The following is a 20,883-nucleotide window of genomic DNA, read 5'->3' as shown; positions in this document are numbered from 1 at the left end:
AACTCCTCATCTGACGATCCACTCTCCTCACTCTCACTCTCAGCTGCCTCCAGCAAAGGCTTCTGGCAAACTTCCATCGCCTCTTCCTTCTCCCTTCCTTGGAAGCGCCCTTCTGGGGCCTGTACTATCTTCCTCCCCCCTCCACTGTCTTCTCGCTTACCTTCCGCAAGCTGGGCCATGGAGGGGGAAATGCTCTGGTGGCCTCCACTGGGCTGCTTCTCCCTTCGGTCCACTGGACTCCTTTCCCTTCTCCCGGTAGTCAAACCAGGGAGAGAGCCACTCCTTTTGGCCTTCTGGTCCCAGGCCCCAGGAGGCCCCATAGCCTGGGACTTTCCTGAGGCCTTCTCCCCAGGGACCCTCCTCATCTTTGGGGAGGGAGCTAGGTCTCACTCCCTTTCCACTGGAAGTCAGCAGAGCTCTCTAAAACACCTCCTTCCTCCTCAGCAGACTGGATGAACCGTGCAGGTCTTTTTCTGCTGTCATCTACTATGTTACTATGAAATGGGACTTGATATACTGCCTTTCTGAGGTTTTTGCAACTACATTCAAAGTGGTTTACATATATTCAGGTACTTATTTTGTACCAGGGGCAATGGAGGGTTAAGTGACTTGCCCTGAGTCACAAGGAGCTGCAGTGGGAATTGAACTCAGTTCCCCAGGATCAAAGTCCACTGCACTAAGCACTAGGCTACTCCTCCACTCCTAAGTCCTGCTAAATGTAATAAGCTTACCCGGCCCTGGGATGGGTGTTAAATCTTAGTGTACCAGCAGTGCTGCATACTAATATTTAATGGTGTGCAGGCTAAACATTTTTCTTTTGTTTCCTGTGTTGTTTATGAGATTTTGTTTTATTTATCTAGGTTTTAAAATTGTTTTTTGTTTGTTTTAGGGGCGATGCCAATAATGCTCACTCCTGCACAATACTGCAGGGCCACCGAGATACATAGCTGGGCCCAGGGCAGAACCAGACTGGTGCAAGATGCTCCCCCCACACTCTCACTGCCCGCCACTCCCGCCCACTCACCCCTTTACCTTTCTGTCTTCGCCTCTGGGGGGGGGGGAGGGGCCCGGGACCGGCAATGCTAAGCTGCTTCCTGCGTGCCTGCTCCTACCAGTCTATCCTCTCCTGCTCCTGTCTGTGCCAGGAATCAGGACCCAGATGGAATCATCCGGATCCTGGGCGGCAAGCAGGAGCAGGGGAGGACAGACCCGAAAGTAGGAAGAAGCTTGCCGGTGCTGGACCCCCCCCTCCCCTTGGAGGTCAGGCCCGGGGAATTTTGCACCCCCCCCCCGGTGGCCCTGAAACTGTGCATTTATTGCCCAATGGTGCAAACTAGTGAGTGATAGTGCTCACTATAGAGTAAGGGTGTGCACATTTGAGGGTTTTCCTGTCGTTTGGGGTTATAAATGATACACATATTTCTAATGAGTGTACATCCTTACTAACATTTAACATGGGGGGGGGGGGGGGGGAGGGGACGGGAGGTGGGGCAGAGGTTGTGTTCTTGAGATTTCACTCAACCTGAGGAAGGAAGATGACTCTCCAAGGCCAAATCCTAGCATTACCTCCCAGGTACAGTCATGGTTCTTTGGGGCCACAGAATCTGCCACTTCAACAAAATACCTACTATGGATGCCAGGCAATATATCTTCCTCTTTGCAGCACGAAAAGGCCTCATGGAGGGTCAGGTAAACCCCTCCCACCTTTTTTGATTGGTCACTTACAATTCTGGGTTTCCCCAGTCTTTTCTGGTAGAAGGAAAGGGAGAGCATTCCAGCCTAAATGTGCTTTGCAATGTGTGTTCTGTGTAAAAGGACCTCTAAGTTAAAACTATGTCCATATTATGGACAGGCTAAAGGAGCATCAATGGAGGACCTGGATAGTCACAGACAGTCCAAAGCAGGATGGCATGCAACAATGTTTATTGCAGAACTAGAATCATCTGACGTGAGGGATGGATGAATACTGATGCTTCCAGAACAGGGGTTCGGAGGCCAGACACACCCAACCTGTCAGGTTTTCAGGGTACCCACAATAGATATGTATGAGATAGATTTGCACACAATGGAGGCAGTACATGCAAATTTATCTCATGCATATTCATAGTGGATATCCTGGAAACATTACTGACTGGGCATGTCCTGAGGTTTTTACTTCTTGAAGGAAGATGATCACATTCTGCCCACAAAACTCTTTGCTGTTGCATTAAAGTATAGCTGCAACTGAACACAACATAGCCCTGTGAGGAGAGCTATAAATGAACAGAGGAAAAGGCATCAGCGAGAGCCCTGTCTTAATTACTATAAGCTCTGACTTATGGCTCCATTTAAAGGCAATGCCCTTTTGAATGTGTTTTTACTATGAGACTTTTTTCCCTCAACATGGCAAATGGTTTGCTGTATTTTCAAACTGTATTATTCCCCTGATGGAGGCAGAAGCTGAAAGGCGGCCACGTCGGGTGATTCTAGATCTGCAATAAACATTGTTGACTGTCTGTGACTATCCAATTTCTTTCTTGCTCCTCCTTTAGCCTGTCCATAATATGGATATAATTAACTTAGGGGCCCTTTTACACAGGACACGCTCAGGCATGCACTAGCCATGTGGTAAAATTTTTATATTTCAATGATTTTTATTGATGAATTATCAAAAATACAAAAAGTAAACCACCAGAGAATACACTGAAACACACATTCTAGTAAACTACCATGGTTAAGCCAAATAGGCAAACAAACTGTCAATGACTCACAATTAGGTCCACCGCCTCCAAACTGTTCCATACTAATAGTCATGGTTGATTGCTCAAGGGTGGTAGAGTTTGAAGAAACGCTTTCGCCCGGTCTGCAGCATCAAAAATTTGCGGTTTCCCTTCTGTGAACACCTTGAGACGTGCTGGGTACAACAGGGCAAACTGAATATGTCGTCGATGCAGTTCCCCACATATCGGAGCATAAGCTTTCCTCAACAAAGAGAATCTAGATGAAAAGTCTCGAAAACACAGCACTGGTTTATTTTCAAACGTGAGTGTCCCTTTGCTCCGAATAGCGCGTAAAATTTCAGTTTTATGCACAAAGTTCAGGAGTTTAAAGATAGCAACTCGAGGGCGCGCCTCTATAGGCCTCCGTGGGCCTAATCGATGTGCTCTTTCAATACGCAATGATCCCGCTTCAGATTGTAGCTGCAGACTTGAAACCAACCAGGATTCCAAAAAACCCCGAAGCTCTGACTCAGCAATCTTTTCGGGTAGACCTACCAAACGCAGGTTCCCCCTTCGCAACCTATTTTCAAAGTCGTCCAGTTTGTCTTCCAAGGTGCGCACCCTATTATGCAGCTCTTCATTACCTGTAGAAAGTCACTGCACCTTGTCCTCCAAGTCCGATACGCGCTGGCAATACGCATTAAATTCTCCCTTTAAAGATTCTAGCCGACCATCAACAATGTTGAGCTTATCGGTGGTACACTGCAAATGCTTATCCAACGAAGCATCAATAGCCTGTTTAACTTCCGTCACAATCTCTGCTACCCAGGCGGATCGGATCGAACAGTGCCCCGAGTCTCCATCCTCTTCCATCTTGCTTTCACTCTGGCATGGCTTCTCTTTGTCTCGTCGCGGCGCTCGCAGTGCCATCCTCTCCAACCGACACAAATTATTTGCAAAACGCAGATACAGGTAGCAATCCTTCGCTGGCCAGGTACCAATCACCGATATATCCTCTAAAAATAACTTCTTTGAGGTTTGGGCCCAGGAGCGCGCTCCACCAGCGCCCACTTACTAGCACGCCATCACGTGACCTCCGTGGTAAAATTTTTAAAAATATTTTGTGTGAGGGGGCCAGTCTGGGGGCGGAGAGTGGGCATTCCTGTGCTAATCCGTTAGGTCATCTACATTAGCACACACTAACTAGTTAGCGCATTACTGTATGAGCCCTTTCCACCTACAAAACAGTTGCAGGTAAATGTTCACACAGTCGTTTTTTAATGTCCGTGCAGCACTAGTGGCAACGTTAGCGCACGGCCATTAATACAAAACAATGGAAAAGCGACCATTTTACTGCTTGGGTAAAAATGGTCTTAGTGTGCAGGAAAAACCCATGTAAGGGCTTGCTAAGGCCAGTTTAGTTACCTGGTTAACTTTAATTGGATATTCAGTGCAGCTACTGTCTAGTTAAGTTGGGCACCTGACTATTATGGCCTGCAGATAACTGGATGACCTTTAGAAAAGTGACTTGTTCAACCTGACTTAGCTTTAACTGGATGGCGCTATTAAAAACGTGCTTCCTGAGTTGGTATGTCATGCTCCGTCTCTAGTCCTATTCAAATCCAGGCTACAAGCCCACCTTTTTGAGGCTGCTTTTAACTCTTAATCCCTTATTCATCTGTTCAATACCCCCTCCCCCCAATTCTGCTCGTGCATCCTGCTTCGCAGTTCTGGCCCCTTCACTATATGGAACGTTATTCCAGTCGAACTGCGATTGCAACTTTCATCTGAGAAGTTCAAGGCAATTCTTAAGACCCATCTCTTCTCCAAGGCTTCTCCCACTGACAGACACTGATGTGTATGTCGATTCCTCCACTCCTGTGATCCTCCAATAGCCAGGCTAAAACCCATCTATGTCTCCTTTTCTCCCTCCCTCCCTTCCTTTTGTATTTTAGGTATTTAATTTATACTTATGCTTATCTAACTGTTGACACTTGTGTTCTGTATTATAACATTTGCCTCCTGTTTTCATCTCCCCAATTTCTGTTTTGATTATTTCATGTGAACTGTCTAGATGTCCATATATACATAAATGTGATATGTGAAGTATTTGTCCTGTTTGCCTGTCTTGAATAGATTGTAAGCTCTGTCAAGCAGGGACCGTCTCTTACGTGTCTGTGTACAGTGCTGTGTAGCATCTAGTAGCATCATGGACAGGAAAAGTAGAAATATCTAGCTAAAGTCTAACTGTGCCCTTGAGCATGCTTCTGACTCCAGCCAAAGGTCACGGAATAAAATTTAGTTGTCCAAACAAAATTTATACAGTTGGGGGTGAGGAGAGAATTTAACCCCCCCCCCCCCCAAAAGATTTGTCCAAGTAACTCCTAAAGTTAGCCAGACTAGATCAACAAACCTATTTTTAGCATGTTGGCTATAAATATTTTAGAGCACCATTTAGTGACTCAGCCCCTAAGGTTTCGTCCTGGGACTTGTGGTAGAGACTCTGTAGTGTTTTGGTAGCCCCCTACCTTTCTAAATTGTCTGCACTCTATGGGTATATTCAGTAATAGCTTTTACACAAGCACTGCATAAGAAAAATTGCTTCTGAAAAAAAAAACCCTACATTCTAATGCAGATAGCTCAGTGGTTCTCAAAACTCAAAAGGTGCTCAGGACCCACTAGCCAGTCCATTTTTAATGACAGCCACAGTGAATAGATAAAATATACATTTGCATAAAATGAAAACACTTTATGCAAATCTATCTCATACATATTCATTGTGGATACCCTGAAAACCAAACTGGTTGATGAGTCCTGCATATTGTGATTGAGAACCACTGCTCCAAATGAGATCCCAAGAATGATGTAGACAGATGTGCTATCAACTCCTTTTCGTCTGCTCCCCCTAACACTCCCTATGTACCACACCAATGCCATTTCTAGCACTGACTGTAAGCCCTGAGATTATTAGATACAACCACCCTGAGAACTTTTTCCTGTTTGGTGCTCAACAGTACCTCTTTCTCCCATCGTGAATTGCCCACTTGGGCCCCTAAGAAATTATTCTACCTTTTTTGCCTTAAATCTGAGCTGTAAAGCTCTCAGTGACTCTTCAAACATCCTCAGCCTCCCTGGTCCCTCTGGTGTGTCAGTCCAGTCAGGGCCGGTCTTAACAAGTGCGGGGCCCTATGCAGACCAATTTGGTGGGGCCCCATCCTAGCCCCGCCTACCCTAGCCCCGCCCCCACCCTAGCTCCACCCCATTGATAAGATTATTCCATTTTTAGAACATTTTTTTATTTACGAAATTTCAAATAAAGACAAATGAAGCTAAACTTGTACAAAAAAAACCTGATTGAAATAATAAGCACAATGTTATCATGAAACCTCTCCTCCCCAGAAATTATTCAGTTCAAGTCCACTACAATTAGTAGCGGGCCCAAGCCAGGGGTGGATGCTGCGCCGGTGGTGGCGGGAATGGAGTGGCCGAGCCGCGGGAATGGGGATCATCTCAGGCGACTAAGGCGAGCAGTGGCAGAGGTCGGAGCGGAGGCACGAGTGAGGCAGAGTTGAGGCGCTGCGCGGGGCCCCCTTAGGCGTGCCGTGCGGGGCCCCCTTAGGTGCGGGGCCCTATGCGGTCGCCTTGGTCGCCTCTGCCTAAGACCGGCCCTGAGTCCAGTTATAGCCCTAAAATTCATCTTGTTACCGTCTGAGATGTGAGCCCTTGGGCTGTCGAGAGGGGATGGCCTGAAGATCTGGATCTCCCGCCAGCAGCGGACAAGTCACCTAAAGGCTGGACTGGAGCTTAGCAGGAAGTGGACCTTAGCAGGACCTGGCTTGGCTGGAACTTGGCAGGAACTAGAGCTTGACAGGACTTGGATTGGCTGGAGCTTGGCCATGATGATGCTTGGCAGGGAACAGGAGAGCAAGTGATGCAAAGGCAATGAATGAGGTGGGGTATTGTTCATGAATCTCCTATGATAAGCAGAGCCACAGGCCTTACTGAAATCTTAAGTACAGCCCATCCAGTGGTAATTTGTGATCTATTTCCAGGTAACCTACTCAAAAGAAGCAATCAGATTATTCTGACATGACGCCTACACCAGATGAAGCCATGTTGCTCTGGATCTAAGGCCGCTTTTACCATTTAGAAAAGGGGGCAGCTGCACCAGACCCAACTTAACGGGGGGCCCATATGCAAAAGCAGCCCTGAGCACAGGGCCAGCTGCAGGCCACTATGTTTCTTCCCTTCCTTCCCCTCCTCTGGTGCAGTAGCTTCCCAGGGTAAAAAGCAGCCGTCATTACACTGTGCTAATGATGGATCTGTGTCAGGTTCTCAGGTTCAGAGCCCGCGGGGCCGGGCTCTGGAGCAAACGTGAGCCCTCGGGCTGCTGCCGAGGAGCGACAGCAGCAGGCAAAACCCACCAACCAACACTGGGTAAGCACACCGGCAGGGACTGTAGGCACTGCCCAGCGAACCGGAACACATGGACTAGAATCCCCCGGACTGGAGGACACAGGACTGGAACACACGCTGGACCGGAACACACTGGACTGGAGCACACCAGACTGGAACACACACCGGACCGGAACACACTGGACTGGTCCGCACAGCTTCACCTGTGCTTAGCTACTAAGCCCCCCAGGAGTTGAGCTTCTGGGTTCGAGTAGCCGACAGGACTTACTGGATACCGGGTGACATAGGGACCAGGACTGGAAACAGAAGTGCTCCTAACCCTAAACTGATCTACGTGCTCCCAAGCCCTAAACCAGCAGGAGTGTTCCTAACAGTAAACCGACAAAAGGACTTCCTAAGCCCTATACTAAACAGGAGCTCCTAAGCCCTGCTCAAGAAAGGGACTTCCTAAGCCCTAAACTAACAGAGCAGGGAACTAAACACAAAGCTAACACAGGTGCTACTAAGCACCAAGCTACAAGCACAGCTCTACTCTAATAAGCTAAACACAAAACTACCAAGCTACCTAAGCACTGCTCTAGCAAGCTAGATACAACTAACAAGGTGCTTCCTAAGCACTACTCTGGCAAGCAACCAGAAGAGCTCCTAGCACTAAAAGGGAAGACAGGGGAGCCACAAGGAAAAAGAAGGGAAGCTAACACATAAGCCAAAAGTGATTCTAAATCACCAAACACCAACAGCAAAGACTGCAATGCTCCCAATAGCACAAACCCAGAAGTACTTCTAACAGCAAACTCTGCAGTGTTCCTAACAACACCAAACCCTGAAGTACTTCTATCAGCAGCAGAGCTTCCAAAGCCCTACACATAGCAATGCTTCCAACACCAAGAGGGAAAAGCAGGGGAACCATAAGGGAAAAGCAGGAAAGCTAAACACACAGTCACCAGTGCACACTGCACTAACTCTAACCTGGCCCTTAACAAAAGCAAGCAGGGAAACTAGACACAAAGTCATAAGTGCACACTGCACCACCCTACCTAAAGCAAACACCACTGTTGCAAAGGCCCTGAAGGAAACAACACCACTTCCTTATCAAGGCCCTCCCTGATGATGTCACACTCCCTAGACCTAGGCAAAAGCACACTGACCCAGAGAGGCCCAACCCACACCAATGCAAAACCGTGAAACACTTGAAGCCAGTACACCCAAAGAGAGTTAGAGCAACTCAGGCAACACACACACAGCTGTAGTAAAGTAAAACAATTAACCCCATGCTGCTGGAAGCTGCCAGCACAGAGAGACAGAGCCAGCTCAGAAAGGAAAGAGAAAAGAAACAGAAGCCAGCTAAGAAGCTGACCCCCAGGAAAGAGGTAAGTTTGAGAGGGGTTCAGACCCCAATCATAACAATCTGCCGGTCCCATCCCTTCTGATATCACTTTCTGTTTTTGAAGTGCAAGACCAGAGTCAACAGTGTCACAGACTGGTGGCAGGTCTGTGCCTGTATGCTGTTTTGTACACCCAGGAAACGAGGTAAGCTGAGCTGCTGGACTGGAGGAGAAGGAAGGGCACTGCTGGGCTGGGAGGCCCTTTCCACAATAATTTGCTCAGGCCTTCATGAGTAGTTACTGTAGCCTGGTGGTTGGGCGGCGGGGATAGTGCTGGGCAGACTTATACGGTCTGTGCCAGAGCCGGTGGTTGGGAGGTGGGGATAGTGCTGGGCAGACTTATACGGTCTGTGCCAGAGCCGGTGGTGGGTGGCAGGGATAGTGCTGGGCAGACTTATACGGTCAGTGCCAGAGCCGGTGGTGGGAGGCGGGGATAGTGCTGGGCAGACTTATACGGTCTGTGCCAGAGCCGGTGGTGGGTGGCGGGGATAGTGCTGGGCAGACTTATACGGTCTGTGCACTGAAGAGGACAGTACAAATAAAAAAAAGTAGCACATATGAATTTATCTTCTTGGGCAGACTGGATGGACCGTGCAGGTCTTTTTCTGCCGTCATCTACTATGTTACTAGTTATTCCATTAATATTTTTGATCATGAAAGTCAGACAAGCTGGCCTGTAACTGGCACTTTTTCTGGCTCTCGTCACTGTAGTGGCTGGACCCTGTCTTCCCGGCCTCTACGTCTTTGGCACAAATAAAGATCAAGCTGGAAAAGAAAATATAGATGACGCACGTCCTCTATGGGTATTGAAAGGCAGATAAAGCGAAGTTACTTACCTATAGCAGGTGTTCTCTGAGGACAGCAGGACACGTATTCTCACATATGGGTGACATCATCCGACGGAGCCCAGTGTGGACGGTGCCCAGCATAGTATTTCTTTAAGAGGACTTTGGCAGCATTCCATTGCGCATGAACAGGTGCCTTCCCGCCTGAAGCACAAGTGCGGGACCAGCAGTACAATACTATAGCTGAAGGAAGGGGAGGTTGGAGGGATTGGGAGAATACATGTCCTGCTGTCCTCGGAGAACACCTGCTATAGGTAAGTAACTTCGCATTCTCCAAGGAAAAGCAGGACATTATTTCTCGCATATGGGAATCCCTAGCTACCAGGCTCACTTCATTCGAAGGTGCACGGATGTATCATTCCCTGTTTGACAACTGATGTAGTCTGTTCAATGTTCCATTGGGCAATCTTCTAATTTTAGAGATGCATAAATCTTTAACAAGAAAAGCAAACAAAAAAAAATAAGAAAAGGATTGACAGACTTTTTTCAGTTTTTTGAATGTTCTGAAAAATTCAACAAAATCTGTCAAATGTGAATCATAATTGAAAATCTATTGAACATCTGAATCGAAGACACTATAGGCGATATCCTTTACATCCAATTTTTGTCAGTAGGTCCCTCACATAAAAAAGGAGCCCTCTTAGGAAATGATTAGAGAAAGAAGAGAAGCATAAGAAAACTGAAGAGAGGAGAGGGCGGTGGCAGAGAAGGAAGTAGTGTCAGGCATGCCACTAGGTTCTGTCAGAATATTCTGGGTGCTGAAGTATCTTATGCTGCCAGCAGATGGCAGCATGCATGCCCCAGCTGTAATTTGTTTCAGAGGGGAAGGAGGGCGTGTGCATAGGTATGACAACTCTGTTTTCTCACACTGGGTAATCCCAGAAGTAGCAGACCTGAACCTTTGATATAGATCAGTAGGAAAGAGAATTGGAGTGGAGGAATAGTCTAATGGTTAGTGCAATGGCCTGAAAATCAGGAAAACTAGATTCAATTCCCACTACAGCTCCTTACAACTCTTGGCAAGTCACTTAACCCCCCCATTGCCCCAGATACAAAATAAATACATAAGAACATAAGTGTTGCCATACTAAGTTATCCAAACCTTTATAAAACCCCGCTAAGATAGCTGTTGTTACCACATTCTCTGGCAACGAATTCCAGAGTTTAATTACACGTTGAATGAAGAAATATTTTCTCCGATTTGTTTTAAATTTACTACTTTGTAGCTTCATTGAATGCCCCCTAGTCCTAGTATTTTTGGAAAGAGTAAATAGGCGATTCATGTCTACCCGTTCCACTCCATTCATTATTTTATAGACTTCTGTCATATCTCCCCTCAGCCGTCTTTTCTCCAAGCTGAAAAGTCCTAGCCGCTTCAGCCTTTTCTCATAGGAAAGTTGTAACATCCCCTTTATCATTTTCCTCACCCTTCTTTGTACTTTTTCTAATTCCACTGTATCTTTTTTGAGATGCGGTGACTAGAATTGCACACAGTATTCGAGGTGCGGTCGCACCATGGAGCGATACAAAGGCATTATAACGTCCTCATTTTTGTTTTCCATTCCTTTCCTAATAATACCTAACATTCTATTTGCTTTCTTAGCTGTCGCTGCACACCGAGAAGAGTGTTTCAACGTATCATCAACGATGACACCTAGATCCCTTTCCTGGTTAGTGATTCCTAATATGGAACCTTGTGCCACATAGCTATAGTTTGGGTTCTTCTTTCCCACATACATCACTTTACACTTGCTCATATTAAATGTCATCTGCCATTTAGATGCCCAGTCTCCCAGTCTTATAAGGTACTCTTGTAATTTTTCACAATCCTCTTGTGATTTAACAATTTTGAATAACTTTGAGCCCTGTTTACTAAGGTGCACTAGTGTTTTTAGCGTGTGCTAAAAATTAGCGCGCGCTATGTAAATGCCCATAGGAATATTATAAGCATGTACACGGTTAGCGCACGCTAATGCTCAGTGCAATCTAAAAACGCTAAAGCACCTCTAGCGAGGCTTAGTAAAGAGGACACCTTGTGTTGTCAGCAAATTTAATTACCTACCTAGTTACTCCCATCTCTAGATCATTTATAAATATGTTAAAAAGCTGCAGTCCCAGAACAGAGCTCTGGGGAACCCCACTATCTACCCTTCTCCATTGAGAATACTGATCATTTAACCCTACTCTCTGTTTTCTATCTTTTAACCAGTTTTTAATCCACAATAGGACAGTACCTCCTATCCCATAACTCTCCAATTTCCTCTGGAGTCTTTCATGAGGTACTTTGTCAAATGCATATTGAAAATCCAAATACACAATATCGACCGGCCCACCTTTATCTACATGTTTGTTCTCCCCTTCAAAGAAATGTAGTAGATTGGTGAGGCAAGATTTCCCTTCCCTAAATCCATGTTGACCTTGTCTCATTAATCCATGCTTTTGAATATGCTCTGCAATTTTGTTCTTTATAATAGTCTCTACCATTTTGCCCAGCACCGACGTCAGGCTCACCGGTCTATAATTTCCCGGATCACCTGTAGAACCTTTTAAAAAAATCGGCGTTACATTGGCCACCCTCCAATCTTCTGGAACCATGCTTGACTTTAAAGAAAAATTACATATTACTAACAACAGTTCTGCAAGTTCATTTTATAGTTCTATCAAGTTCTCTGGGATGAATATCACTCTGTCCTGGCGATTTGCTACTCTTCAATTTGTCAAATTGCTCCATTACATCTTCCAGGTTTATAGAGATTTGATTCAGTTTCTCTGACTCATCAGATTTGAACACCATTTCTGACACCGGTTTCTCTCCTAAATTTTCCTCGGTGAAGTCCAAAATAAAGAATTCATTTAATCTCTCCGCTATGGCTTTGTCTTCCCCGAGTCGGATCCTTCTTCCATTTTACCCCCTCGGTCATCTAGCGGTCCAACTGATTCTTTTGCCGGCTTCTTGCTTCTAATATACCTAAAAAAAATGTTTACTATATGTTTTTGCCTCCAACGCAATCTTTTTTTTTTTTCAAAGTCCCTCTTTGCCTTCCTTGTCAGCGCTTTGCATTTGACTTGCCATTCCTTATGCTGTTTCTTAATATTTTCAGTCGGATCCTTCTTCCATTTTCTGAAGTATTTTCTTTTTGTTCTAATAGCTCCCTTCACCTCACTTTTTAACGTGCTAGCTGTCGTTTGGCCTTCCTTCCTCCTTTTTTATTACATGGAATACAACTGGCCTGGACTTCCAGGATGGTATTTTTGAACAGCATCCACGCCTGATGTAAAATTTTGACCTTTGCTGCTGCTCCTCTAAGTTTTATTTTCACTGTTCTTCTCATTTTATCATAGTCTCCTTTTTGAAAGTTAAATGCAAACGTATAGGATTTTCTGTGCGTACTTACTCCAGAGCTGATATCACACCTTATTATGACGACTGTTATCAAGCAGCCCCAGCACCATTACCTCCTGCACCATATCATGCGCTCCACCAAGGACTAGGGGCCACAATATTAGGCCAAGAGAAACTCAAACGACGAATTCATGGATATCAACTGTTTCTTAAAATAGTTCATATTTTGTTGTTCAAAACAGGGGAAAAACCTCCAAATAGGATAGTTTTGTATATTCCACGGCAGAAATGAATCTCATGCCTGTGGTATGGTATGATGGAAATGGTCACAATCTCTCAGACGCTGCAGTAGCGTTTTTAGCTTAAAGCAGAAACAAGCTGGTGGTAAATGACAAGACACCCATAGGAATATAATATACCTCCAGCTGCGAGCTAAAAACGCTACCGCGGCTTAGTAAAAGACCCCCAAAGACTCCTTCTTGACTTCTTCACAGCGGCGTGAGTATATCAGGAAGTCCAGTCACTTACTATAAGAAGTAAAAACTTTTCAATATCCCAGCTCTTGGGGAAGATGCCTTTGTATCGCTCCATGGTGCGACCGCACCTCGAATGTTGTGTTCAGTTCTGGTCGCCGCATCTCAAAAAAGATATAGTGGAATTAGAAAAGGTGCAGAGAAGGGCGACGAAAATGATAAAGGGGATGGGACGACTTCCCTATGAAGAAAGGCTAAAGCGGCTAGGGCTCTTCAGCTTGGAGAAAAGGCGGCTGAGGGGAGATATGATAGAGGTCTATAAAATAATGAGTGGAGTTGACCGGGTAGATGTGAAGCGTCTGTTTACGCTTTCCAAAAATACTAGGACTAGGGGGCATGCGATGAAGCTACAATGTAGTAAATTTAAAACGAATTGGAGAAAAATTTTCTTCACTCAACGTGTAATTAAACTCTGGAATTCGTTGCCAGAGAATGTGGTAAAGGCGGTTAGCTTAGCGGAGTTTAAAAAAGGTTTGGACTGCTTCCTAAAGGAAAAGTCCATAGACTGTTATTAAATGGACTTCGGGAAAATCCACTATTTCTGTGATAAGCAGTATAAAATGTATTGTACTGTTTTGGGAACTTGCGAGGTACTTGTAACCTGGATTGGCCACTGTTGGAAACAGGATGCTGGGCTCGATGGACCTTTGGTCTTTCCCAGTATGGCAATACTTATGTACTAAGATTTTTGGATTATTTGATTCTTAATTTACAGTGTCATCCCTTCTGCTTCTTACAGGACTGTGGAAATACAAATTACAACATGCTTTCTACAGAATTAGATTTTCTGCACAGGCAAAAAGCAAGGGAAAACATTTTGTCCGCTACAATCTTTTGTGAAAATGAGTACATTTCTGCTAAAGAAAATTCACTACCAGTTACCACAGCATATTTTTGCTTATGACAAAGTCTGCTTTGCAATACTGAACTATTGTAAAACTAGATCTAGCCTTCTATTTTTTTCATTATAATTCTATTTCCCCAGTGTTAGCATAGACTCATACAAAATATCCCTCAATTCAAAGCAACAGTAATTATCAAGTTCAATAATACTAATTAGATTATATTAATGAAATTAATACTTGGACGGAAAGTACGAATGTTGAAGTGACAGCTATTCAATTTGGCCACTTGCTGCATAGAATTTCTGCAGCCTATATAGCCATCAACCTTGAAAGATACAAATTAATGAGCTACCTATTGAAAGAAAGCATTCTATTTTTTAATCCCTCGTAAACAAGTGTGGCATGCATCCTCTCTGTAATAAAAACAGTATGCATATGCTCTATATAGCAATTTAAACTACATTATAATAGGGCTTCCTTAAACACCCCAGCTAATTGCTAACCTGCAGCTCTTACTGCTGCTTGTAATGAGTGTTTATCTTTACATGCGATGGCCAAACCATATAATTAAAAACACTGCAGAGTAACCAACAATTTGTATCCGAGCCTGATTCAGCAGTGGAATATTCTAGAGATGCTCTTGCCAACGAGATTTTTTTTTGCACCTCACTCCCGTCCAAAACAAAGATCAACTGTATTGGCCACATGAGTTCTATACTGTCAATCAGGGAAATGCGATTTGACAGCCACTCTAAGGCAGGCGGAGGAGAAGGGGTGGAATACCGGACCGGCTCAAGCTCTGCACCACCTGGATAGGATCAATAATTCCAATAGTATGTTTGCCTTCATGTTGCTCCCTAACTGCCGCAATTAATAATGTAGAAGGGGCTGATTAACTTAAGTAAAGTGCTCTTTGCTGTATAAACACATAAAGATCCATAAGGCAAAAAGAGAAGAAAGATCCAAATGTCAGCTTTTATTTTTTTTATGTGGACACGTTCTCGCTTTCCATTCTTCTCTTGTAACAATTACTGTACTAGCCGTTCTGACATACAGAGTCAATATATTGATCAGAGACCCTGATGCAGCAGCTCAGCACTCTAATCCAATACACCATTATCTGCAATATGGGGGATGGGTGAAGAGGAACGATATTAGCAAAGAGAAATCAAAACAGAGATGTATAAGTATCGTCTCCTTCTATGCTTGTGCATTCAATGTGGTAGGAGCTTAAAGAAACGTTTAAGTCAAGAGGAAAAGACTCTGTGCTTCATACTCTACCTCTGTGCTTAGCGAAGGCTTCAGACGTTCATAATGAACTGTGGTTTCATCCGTTCGCGGTGGTACCGTGAGAGATCGTAGCAACCATTTTCAGACAGAAGCCGCAAGGGCAGGAGCGAGGAGGCCCCCATCAACCCCACCAGGGTTATCAGGTAGGCCCGAGGGGCCTACCTAGACAGCAGGGGAGTTGGGGGGCTGTTCGGGGAGGAGGGTGTGGGAATCTGCATGGCATGGCCTTCGGGGAGGTGGGGGGGAAGGAGGGGGGATTGGAGGCTCTTTTTAAGGAAAAATAGTTATGCAGGTGCCGGCCGATATTCAGTGCCAGCACCCGTATAGTTAAACAGGTGGATTTAGGACAGCTTATGAGCTGTCCTCAATTCACCCACTTAGATATGCGAGTGCCGGCATTGAATGTTGCTGGTACCTGCATAACCTCTGGCTCCTCCCCAATATCACCCCCTGTACTGCCACTGACCTGCCCACTTTTTCTCAGGCCAGTCAGAGGCAATATTCAGTGGCACTGCCCACCTTAGTGCTGCTGAATATTGAGGTTGTGGCAACAGGCGATTTAAACAGGCAGCAGCCTCTCCTGCCCGAATAAATTCGCTTTGAGGTGGGGAGGATTATATTTATGGATGTCTGAGTTGGGCATATGCTTTCTTGCTTATGATGATGACATCCAAATCTGATTACCATTGAAAGGAGTGGAGGAAGAGGAACTGGTGACAAGAGTATTCTTTGTCCCACACAGATCATTTGTTTGTGCACCATAATCTCAAACTGAAGCTGAAAACGTTGGAGGCCTGATGGGCTGGCAAAGTTGAACATCTCCAGTGGGCATTTAGTTTATTCTAGGCAGGTGTCATGGCCTGGGCTAGAGCGTGGTGGAGAGACTAGGCCTGGGGCTGGATGGTCCAGATGGGAGAAGTGGGAGGCAGAGGTAATTCCAAGCTGGGGTGGGATGGCAGGAAGACTAGGAGCATGAACCAGGACAGCAAGCAGGTGACAACCAGGAGTAGAAACCAGGAAAAGTGAATAGCAAAGCTGGGTGCACAGGATAGACCCCTCAGATGACCTGATAGATCAGCAAGGGTGCGCTGGTGTAGCTTCTTTATATGTGGTAGACAAATCCCTTGCTGTTCCAATGTAACAATATTAGGAACAGACACTGGAGAGCTCTCTCATCTACCCCTCCTCCCCTTGTAAGGAACAGGAACTGCAATTGGATCTCCCCTTTGAACTGAGGCCATCACACTGTGTTGAACATCTCTCACTTTGTCTCATTGTCTCCCCTGCTCAGGGTGCATACTACCACCAACATTTGGCTTGGTTTGACCCCACCACAGCTCCATCTGGGCTCACATTTACTCTCAATAGCTGGCCCATGTCCTTGACTTCTTGGATGCCTGGTACTGCAGGCCACACCCGCCATTTCCAAAACAGTGAAATGCATTGCCATGCCCAAGACCGTAGAAAAGCCATCGACATTCTCTAACATAGTAACTTAGTAAAGACTAGCACGATCATCCAATCTGACCAGGGTTGCACCTGCCGCTCTGTGCAGGTTACCCCTGTTTGTGAGTCAGTAATGATTTGCTTTGAATGGAAATACTCTGCACTTTTTTTCTATCCTCTTCCCATGTATGGATCAGTGGTGTAGCCGCAGGTGGGCCTGGGTGGGCAGGGGCCCACCCAGAATTGTGACACTCTTGCTGTGGCTGGTGGGGATCCCCAAACCTTGCCAGCTGAAGATTTTCTATCCTTGGGCACCAGCGCTCTTCCAAATGTCAGCCAGCGGTACTTGCCTGGAGACCGGCCCTTCTGCACATGCTCAGTTTTCACACATGCATAAGCACTGAGTATGCACGACAAGCCGGTAGCAGCATCAGTTTGAGGCAAGTGCTGCCGGCTGCCGTTTGGAAGAGTGCTGGCTGCTCGAGGAGGAGGAATTCTTCAGGAAGCAGGGTTTGGGGATCCCCGCCTGCTCAAGTATTTAATATTTGGGGTCTCTGGGCAGCGAAGGGTGGCGAGAGGAGCAAACCAGAGGGGGATTGAGGGGGATGTGAATTCCATGCCCACCCACCTTGGGCTCAGGCCCACCCAAATTTGACCATCTGGCTACACCCCTGGTATGGATCCTCTGCTTATATCCCATGCCTTTTTGAATGCCGTCACTATTTTCATCCCCATCACCTCCAGGGGAAGAATATTACAGGCATCCGTGACCCTCTCTATGAAAACATATATCCTGATGTTGCTTTTCAGTTTCCCTCCTTGCGGCTTTATTTCATGTCCTCTAGTTCCATAGGCTCTCCGTTTTTGGAAAACATTTGTTTGCTCATTTATACCTTTCAAGTATTTAAACATCTGTATCATATCTCCCCCTAAGTATACATATTCAGGTCTTCAGGCCTCTTCTCACATGTTTTCTAGTGGAGACCCCGTGTCATTTTGGTCGCTTTCCTCTGAATTTCTTCAAGTCTTTTTATGTCCTTGGCAAAATACGAGATTCATTGAGATTTTCCGCTTTTTGTTCATCACTTTCTACACATTGGCCCTCAGCACCTTTGAGTCTTGTAATTCCACCTCTGGACTTCTTCCTTTTCCAAACATACCTGAAAAATGTCTTGTCATCTCGCTTTATATCTTTAGCCAATTTTACGTTCATCTATGCTTTTGCCATCCTGTTTTCTTTGTTTGTCTCTTTCAGCTTTATGCAGTATTCTCATTTGTGTTTCTCTTTTTGTGAACTTCTGTATTTTGCGAATGATATTTTTTTTGCTCTGATTTTTGCAGCCCGCTCACTGTTGAACTGTATTGGTTTCCTTTTCCTCCAGCTTTTATTTACTTTCCTTCCATAAAGGTCTATAATTCTTTTTACAGCCCTTTTCAGTTTAGCCCACTGTTTTTCCACTCCCCTTATTTCCTCCCACCCCACCAACTCCTCCTTTTCCATTTTACCAAAGTCAGTATGTTTGAAATGCAGGACTGAGGTTTGGTGTGTCTAGACTGCATCTTAGCTTTTATATCAATCCACACTGCGTAGTGATCGCTGTCACCTAGGTGGGTACCCACCTGGACATTAGACACACGTACATTATTTGTGAGCACTAAATCCGATGTCAATCCTCCCCTGAGGGGTTCCATCATAATATGTCTGAGCAAAACCATCTCCTGGGCTCTGACAAGTTGGTGGATTGAAAGGGTTCTACCACTGAGGATCTGAGAAGTTTCTCAACCAGCAGAAGTTGGTGGATTGAAAGGGTTCTACCACTGAGGGTCTGAGAAGTTTCTCAACCAGCAGAAGTTGGTGGATTGAAAGGGTTCTACCACTGAGGGTCTGAGAAGTTTCTCAACCAGCAGAAGTTGGTGGATTGAAAGGGTTCTACCACTTAGGGTCTGAGAAGTTTCTCAACCAGCAGAGTTTTTGCTTTTGCCCCTCTCAAACTGTGGGTACAGGATACTGCTGAATAGGCACATCCACTGCACCTCAAGTTGGCAACGATCATACAAGAGGGGCAGGGTTTCAATTTGCATTTCCTCTTCCTACCTATATTGACCCAGAGAGCTCAGAAATAACACTTTTTTAGGCAAGACTCTCTCACCAAATGACAGCATTTAGATTCAGCATTCATATATAGTGGCCATCTTCCCCTCACCTCTTCAAAAACTATATGAATAAATATCACCCAAACTCTACGACTGAACACAAAAGCTAACACTACCTTTTCCACTTTAAATCTATTTCTTCAAAAACTCTATGAATAACCACACGAACTATAGATGCCCTCTCCACATTGCACAACACTATTGTAACGCCACAAAAATGTAAATTGTAAGCCACGTTGAACCGAAACTTGTTTTTGGATAATAGTGGGATGCAAGAATGCATGAATAAATAAATAAATAAATAAATAAACTTGTGTCTCTCTGGGTTCTTTCTGACATGGCCAACAAATATTATTGGCAATATTAATATATCTGAACTCAATCTTGTAAAATAGTCTAGAGCAGTCCAATCAAATAAAAAAAATCGCAATATTTACTATCCTCAAATTTCACTTTTTGTGCAAATGCATCAGGGATGGTAACACATGTGAAGGATTGGACATAAAAATGCAACACTGTGCTCCAGGATTGGTTAATACAATCATGTGGTCTTCTGGCACCATTATTTAAATTCTTTATAAGCTGCTCTATTTGCTATATCAAGTTTTTGCTACAACTAGGTACCAGTGTGGGCTAAAGCAAGATCTCAATATGTATACTTTAGAAGAAAGGAGGGAGAGGGGAGATATGATACAGACATTTAAATACTTATGCGACACAAATGCGCAGGAGGCGAGTCTCTTTCAACTGAAAGGAAGCTCTGGAATGAGAGGGCGTAGGATGAAGGTGAAAGGGGATAGACTCGGACGTAACCTGAGGAAATACCTCTTCACAGAAAAGGTGGTGAATTCATGGAACGGGCCTCACTGTGGAAGTGGTGGATTTTGTACCTTGCAAATGTTACAGGTGGTTAGGTAATATTTTGATAATGATCCTTTACATGTTTTTTTTTTACATTCATTGGTTATCTCAAAATTGGATTATGGTAATGTAGTATATTTGGGAATTGCTCGTTATGTTTGAAAGAGGTTAAGGACTTTGCAGAATGCAGGAATTAGAATATTGGGGGGTGTAGGGAGGAGAGATCATGCGACTCCACAGTATATTCATTATCAATGGTTGCCAGTGGAGTATAGTTTTGACTTTGACACATAAGGTATTATATAGAGGGACTCCATTTTATTGGTCCTACAAGAGTTTTGAGGTCTGCCAATGCTTTATTGTTGACACTTCCTGAGACATCGCAAGCTTGCCTTACACTAACAGAAGAGTGTGTGTTTTTTTGATGTGCTTCTTTTTTATGGAATCGTTCTCAGTGGAGTTTATGGGGGGGAAACTTCTTTTAATCAATTTAAAATGAAGTCGACAAGCATCTGGATCTGTCAGCTAACTCAGGTATATGTTACTGGAGGACTGCAAGATTGCTGAGGAGTGTGATGACTCGCTGGCATTTGCTAATTCTTGGATGGAAGAGTTGATGAATGGATACTGTCCTATTATGTTTTGATGTTCTTGTCTGCTCTGTGTATTTGGGTTGTGAACCACTCTGGCTTGTATTAGAAGAGCGGTATATCAAGTGTTTTAAAATGTCAAGCTATCTGAATTCAAGAGAGCTTGGGACAAATACATAGAATCTCTAAGGGAGTGATAGAAGAACAGATGGAATGGATGGGCAGACTGGATAGGCCATATGGTCTTTATCTGCCTACATTTTTCCGTGTTTCTATGTAAAGCAATTATTTTCAACCATGAATACTTAGAAATTTTGGGAACCTGTAAAAAATGTTTTCACTGCTCTAACCAGTAGGCTACTTCTCTACTCCTATACAATAGGAGAGAGTGGTTTGTATACCGCAAATAGCAAAACAAATGGTTCAAAGAAGATTGAAAACCAGGCATATCCTGACAAATACATGACTAGGAAACG

The 20,883-nt window shown here is 44.7% G+C and overlaps 1 protein-coding gene and 1 long non-coding RNA gene across 5 annotated transcripts in view; both read right to left on the bottom strand.

The window, feature by feature from the left end:
• The window catches only part of NFIA (nuclear factor I A), a 649,330-nt gene that overhangs the window by 54,872 nt on the left and 573,575 nt on the right, over positions 1-20,883 (bottom strand). The window lies entirely within an intron of this gene.
• LOC115472187 lies at positions 3,572-19,158 on the bottom strand. Its single transcript, XR_003942475.1, has 3 exons — positions 19,007-19,158; positions 13,019-13,023; positions 3,572-3,582 (listed from the first exon to the last, which is right to left on the bottom strand). It is a non-coding gene; the product is annotated as an uncharacterized LOC115472187 (long non-coding RNA).

Source organism: Microcaecilia unicolor, chromosome 6 (genome assembly GCF_901765095.1).
Source record: "Microcaecilia unicolor chromosome 6, aMicUni1.1, whole genome shotgun sequence".
Lineage (NCBI taxonomy): Eukaryota > Metazoa > Chordata > Amphibia > Gymnophiona > Siphonopidae > Microcaecilia > Microcaecilia unicolor.
Note: the sequence above shows the minus strand (reverse complement) of the source record. Positions and strands in the feature narration are given on the sequence as shown.